Source organism: Doryrhamphus excisus, chromosome 7 (assembly GCF_030265055.1).
Source record: "Doryrhamphus excisus isolate RoL2022-K1 chromosome 7, RoL_Dexc_1.0, whole genome shotgun sequence".
Taxonomy (NCBI): Eukaryota; Metazoa; Chordata; class Actinopteri; order Syngnathiformes; family Syngnathidae; genus Doryrhamphus; species Doryrhamphus excisus.
This window is the reverse complement of record NC_080472.1, coordinates 13,048,316-13,054,206: the sequence shown is the minus strand read 5'-3', so window position 1 is coordinate 13,054,206 and position 5,891 is coordinate 13,048,316. Positions and strand designations below refer to the sequence as shown.

The window sequence follows — 5,891 nt, the reverse complement described above, 5'->3', positions numbered from 1 at the left end:
ACGACTGCAGTCCGGCCCATGAGAGCACTATCGTCGTCAAGTTTGCTGACGACACCACAGTGGTCGGATTGATCTCACAGGGAGACGAGGCAGCTTACAGGGAGGAGGTCCAGAGGCTGACGACCTGGTGCTCCGACAACAACCTAGCCCTGAACACGCACAAAACAAATGGAGATCATCGTGGACTTCAGAAGGAACAGAAGTGACCCGCCCCCCCTCTACATCAATGGCGAGTGTGTGGAAAGGGTCCACACATTCAGGTTCCTGGGAGTCCAGATCTCCGGCGACCTCTCCTGGACAGACAACATCACAGCTGTCAAAAAGAAGGCCCAGCAGTGTCTACACTTCCTGAGAGTCCTCAGGAGGAACAACCCGAACAGGGAGCTGCTACTGGCCTTCTACCACTCGTCCATCCAGAGTCTGCTGACCTACTGCGTTTCCACCTGGTACGGAAGCTGCACTGAGGCGGACAGAGGGAGGCTTCAGAGGACAGTCACGGCAGCGCAGCGCATCATCGGCTGCCCTCTCCCCTCCCTGACGGACATCTACTCCACCCGGTGCCTCAGCAGAGCTCGCAACATCATCAAGGACAATTTACATCCCGGTGCTCAGTTGTTTGACCTGCTGCCCTCCGGCAGACGCTACACGTGCATCAAGGCGAAAACAAGCAGACTGAGGAACAGCTTCTTCCCAAGAGCCATCACCACCCTGAACTCAGACATACAACGTACCCGGTCATTAGCATAATGTAAATGTGCAATATTTTCCATCACTGCCTCTGTTACTATCTCAATCATATTTATTTATTTAACAACCATTACAATACACTCATATATGACTTTACTCATCTGTATACACCAGACATTATTTGCACTATGACCCATTGATCATTGCACTAAAATTTATTAAATATCACTAGTTTGATGGTTATTATAAGATAAGGTTAGGGTTAGGGTATATAGGCCTTTATTCATCCGTCAGTGGGGAAATTTGCATATTTATGGTTACCATAATGTCATTATGTGGTTACATCACCTTATACTTCTGTATGTGTAAAAAAAAATACCAAGAAGGCAGGAAGTGACCAAAAGTAACAGTTATGGACTGTAAAGTAATAGATGGAGAGGTAGGATTCAATGAGCTTTGCTTTTTCCTACTCCTTTTGGACATGTGGAACTGGGAACTGATTATGGGATGTATTCCCTTGTATGTTGATGCATGTTGAAATCAAATGAAACCACATTGTAGAAACATGATGGTAACAGGGCTACTGAGAAAAACTACTTTATACCTTTAAAATAAAATACATTCAACCTTTTCCATCAAGGCCTGTCAACAGTGGAACTCAACAGAAATCAAATGAACCCCTGATATGAAACTATTGATGAGAAAGGTTGAGTCTTAAAAGAAAAACAAAGTTGTACATTAGTCCTGATCATTGCTACTCACTTCAAAACGGCCAAACTAAAGGTTATTTCCCACACAAGTTTCTCACGACCCCCAGTCGAGTTGTTTTTAAGACAAAAAAAACGTATGCCCCCGCTGTATATATTGTATTTATTGTCTCCTTTATATTACAGTGTCTCGTAGATCTCTCAACCACTGTATATCTTACAGCGCGTCGTAGATCTCGTACTCCTACGAGACTCATCTTGAGGCCGTGGTGGGTGGGAGTCAAACTGCTAATGCCTACAGTTGTTTTTTTCAACATGTGGCAGATATTTAGCAGATATTCATATAATATTCATATATCAGTCAACTACGTTGTAATTACAACTGCGTTGGGCACTGGATGATCAACAAGTCAGTGGGGGGTATGTTGCTGAATCTCCGGGGTACGTTTGGTTTGAAGCTAAGGGGGCGTGTTCGTGGAAGCTAAGGCGTGTGTTGATTGGCTGATTTGAAGCTAAGAGGCGTGTCGGTGGGTGGCTCTTAGGCTAAGGTTGAGGGTTCGACGGTGATTCTATCACACTTTATGCCCCGCACACTGGCTGGATGGACCGCCGGAGGATCTGCGAGGTAATGTAGGAATTATTTCTTTAATTCAAGAATGTATTTTTTAATTTTGATATTCATTTGTTTAATTTAAACGAGGTTAAGAAAAAAGAGGGTAGAGGGGGGCAAGACACACACACACACACGTGCATATGTCAAGCCAACTCCAATGTTTAATCCGAATTATCCTTTGATTTCCGGTGTTTTTGATTCTCGGCCTTTGCCGGGTGATGACATCATATCCTGATACAGCTGCGGCGGCGGCAGGTGCGATGCTACCCTGGGGGTTGTAAGTCACATGACGATGGCGTCATAGCGACAACCAAGGAAACCATGTCGCACCTGGGGGTCGTCAATCAAATTTTGACAGGGTGGAAAGAACATACCAGGGGTCAAAAGGTCAAGTGGTCCCCGGGGGGTCATAAATCACAAATCTTGACTACAACCCCATTCTATTTCTCTCTCACATCTTGCCAGCTGATCCTTGACATCAGCTGTCACAGACATTTGCATCATTTGGGGAACTCATCCTGATCCACGGTTACCACTTATTTGTATTTGAACTCAAATCAACAAGTAAATAAGTAATCATACACTAACTGGTAAAGGAAGACACAGTCCAAACACTTGATTGCTGCAGGGCAAGTTGGTTCCACCAAGACTTGAACTTGGATCACTGGATTCAAAGTCCAGAGTGCTAACCATTACACCATGGAACCTGCAAGGGTGCCGACATCGTCGGGTCCTGAAGTACAACCTGTCAGATTACTTCACTGATCCTGTAGTTTTGGGAATTGTGTTGAAAAAAAAGTCATAAGCAGGACCAAGGGCGGGGATCCCTGATTGAAATCCCAAAGCTGGCATTTTCCTTGTCCTTGCTTTGCCAGTCCCCTTAAATACCCCTTTTATGCAGGTTTCCATAGTGTAGTGGTTATCACGTTTGCCTAACATGCAAAAGGTCCCCAGTTTGAAACTGGGTGGAAACATGGCCTTTCAGCTCCTTCTTTTACAAAAAAATCAAGGTGACAAATGGGAACAAGGATATGTGCTTGATCTCTGAAGGTGTGCACACGAGCATAATGTATTTCAAGTAACCTTTGTGGTAAAAATCTTCTCCATATATGGCACATGTGTGCCATGTCCAAAAAAGCACTCCACTCGCTCAGAGAAGAAGGGTTAGGGTTAGGATTAGGGTTAGGGTTAGGGTTAGGGTTAGGGTTAGGGTTAGGTTAAGGGTTAGGTTAAGGGTTAGGGTTAGGGTTAGGGTTAGGGTTAGGGTTAGGATTAGGGTTAGGGTTAGGGTTAGGGTTAGGGTTAGGGTTAGGGTTAGGGTTAGGGTTAGGGTTAGATAGATAGATAGACTCCCTTTATTGTCATTGCACAAAAACACAGTAGGGAAATTGCCAACGAAATGTCGTTGCCTGGCTCCCATATAATAACAGACACAAAAGAAGATAAGTAATAATAAATAATAATAATAATGTGGAGAATAAATAGATAGAATAGACACCAAATATGAACAACATAATGTAAAGTGCAGCGTGAACAGTAAATTGCCCAAATAATTTAAATAATTTAAATAAATAATAATAGTGTAAGTAAAGGTAGAGGGGCTTATTTGGCATTCAGCAGTCTGATGGCCAGGGGGAAGTAGCTGTCTCTGAACCTGGTCGTCCTACAGCGGATGCTGCAGAGCCTTCTCCCCGATGCCAGGCGAGAGAACAGTCCATGCTGGGGGTGTGTGGGGTCAGAGCAGATCCGATGGGCTCTAGATACACACCGGCTGTTTGCTATGTCCTTAATGGGGGGGAGCTGGGTCCCGATGATCTTCTCCGCTGTCCTCACCACTCTCTGCAGTAACATCCAGTCCGAGGCCTTGCAGCTCCCAGACCAGACTGAGTTGCAGTTGGTCAGCAGGCTCTCGATGGTCCCTCTGTAGAAGGTGGTAAGGAGAGGAGGGGAGAGGGAGGCTCTTCTCATCCGCCGCAGGAAGTGCAGTCGCTGCTGTGCCTTCTTCGCCAGAGCGGAGGTGTGGAGTGACCAGCCGAGGTTGTCCGTGATATGCACCCCCAAGTACTTGGTTGTGTTCACAACTTCTACGGCTGTGTCGTTGATGCTGAGTGGAGTGTGGCTGGGTCTGGATCTCCTGAAGTCGACGATGATCTCCTTTGTTTTGTCAACATTCAGGATCAGGTTGTTCGCCTTGCACCAATCTACAATCTACACTTCCTCCCTGTAAGCCCGTTCGTTGTTGTCCTGAATGAGGCCCACAACTGTTGTGTCGTCCGCGTACTTCAGGATATGGTTGCTGCTGTACTTGGGGCGACAGTCATGGGTCATTAGGGTAAACAACAGGGGGCTCAGAACACATCCCTGGGGTGAGCCGGTGTTCAGGGAGATGACACTGGATGTGTTGTTGCCCACTCTGACATACTGGGTTCTATCTGTGAGGAAGTTAAGGTTAAGGGTTAGGGTTAGGGCTAGGGTTTTGGCACTTATGGAACACATTTAGTGTGATGTGCTTTATGGCACATGTGTGCCACGTCCAAAAAAGCACTCCACTCGCTCAGAGAAGAAGGGTTAGGGTTAGGGTTAGGGTTAGGGTTAGGGTTAGGGTTAGGGTTAGGATTAGGGTTAGGGTTAGGGTCAGGGTTAGGGTAGGGTTGGGGTTAGGGTTAGGGTTAGGGTTAGGGTTAGGGTTAGGTTAAAGGTTAGGGTTAGGGTTAGGGTTTAGGGTTTTGCCACTTATGGAACACATTTAGTGTGATGTGCTTTATTGCTTGGCACACACAACCATTGTTCGAAAATGCACTTTATTCACTCTCAAACACATTGTGAGCAAAAGATGATACGGGGGTCATAGTGAGCCAGCGGAAGGTGCAACAGTTTCATGGGGCTGACAAGCACTGCTGTGGAGTTAGAGCAAAAATGAGAAAAAGTGTTTCACTCGCTGTGATAATGTATTTCAAGCACCCTATAGGCTTTGTGGTAAAAATCTTCTCCATATAGGCACATGTGTGCCACGTCCAAAAAAGCACTCCACTCGCTCAGAGAAGAAGGGTTAGGGTAGGGTTAGGGTTAGGGTTAGGGTTAGGGTTAGGGTTAGGGTTAGGGTTAGGGTTAGGGTTAGGGTTAGAGTTAGGGTTAGGGTTAGGGTTAGGGTTAGGGTTAGGGTTAGGGTTAGGGCTAGGGCTAGGGCTAGGTTTAGGGTAAGGGTTAGGTTAAGGCTTAGGGTTAGGGTTTTGGCACTTATGGAAAACATTTAGTGTGATGTGCTTTTTGGCACATGTGTGCCACGTCCAAAAAAAGCACTCCGCTCGCTCAAAGAAGGGTTAGGGTTAGGGTTAGGGTTAGGGTTAGGTTTAGGTTTAGGTTTAGCGTTAGGGTTAGGGTTAGGGTTAGGGTTAGGGTTAGGGTTAGGGTTAGGGTTATGGTTATGGTTAGGGTTAGGGTTAGGGTTAGGATTATGGTTAGGGTAGGGTTAGGGCTAGGGTTAGGGTTAGGGTTAGGGTTAGGGTTAGAAAAAGCCTATAGGTTGCTTGAAATACATTATCACAGCGAGAGAAACACATTTTCTCATTTTAGCTGTAACTCCACAGCAGTGCTTCTCAGCCACACGAAACTGTTGCAGATAGAACGGGATGAGAAGCTGCGTCAGGCACACTTGGAATGAGCCTCCTGGCACCTTCCGCTGGTTCACATTGACGCGCCGTATCATCCTTTGCTCACAATGTATTTGAGAGCGAATAAAGTGCTTTTTTGAACAACGGTTGTGTGACCCACATCACACTAAATGTGTTCCACAAGTGCCAAAACGCTTTTCTCTGAGCGAGTGGAGTGCTTTTTTGGACGTGGCACACATGTGCCATATATGGAGAAAATTTTTACCACAAAGC

General features: G+C 46.0%; 2 non-coding genes across 2 annotated transcripts; one reads left to right on the top strand and one right to left on the bottom strand.

Moving 5' to 3' along the window:
• Positions 1 to 2,642: 2,642 nt before the first annotated feature.
• On the bottom strand, positions 2,643 to 2,714 carry trnaq-uug (transfer RNA glutamine (anticodon UUG)). The gene has a single exon. It is a non-coding gene; the product is annotated as a tRNA-Gln (tRNA).
• Positions 2,715 to 2,908: 194 nt separating this feature from the next.
• trnav-aac (transfer RNA valine (anticodon AAC)) lies at positions 2,909 to 2,981 on the top strand. Its single transcript has one exon. It is a non-coding gene; the product is annotated as a tRNA-Val (tRNA).
• Positions 2,982 to 5,891: the final 2,910 nt, after the last annotated feature.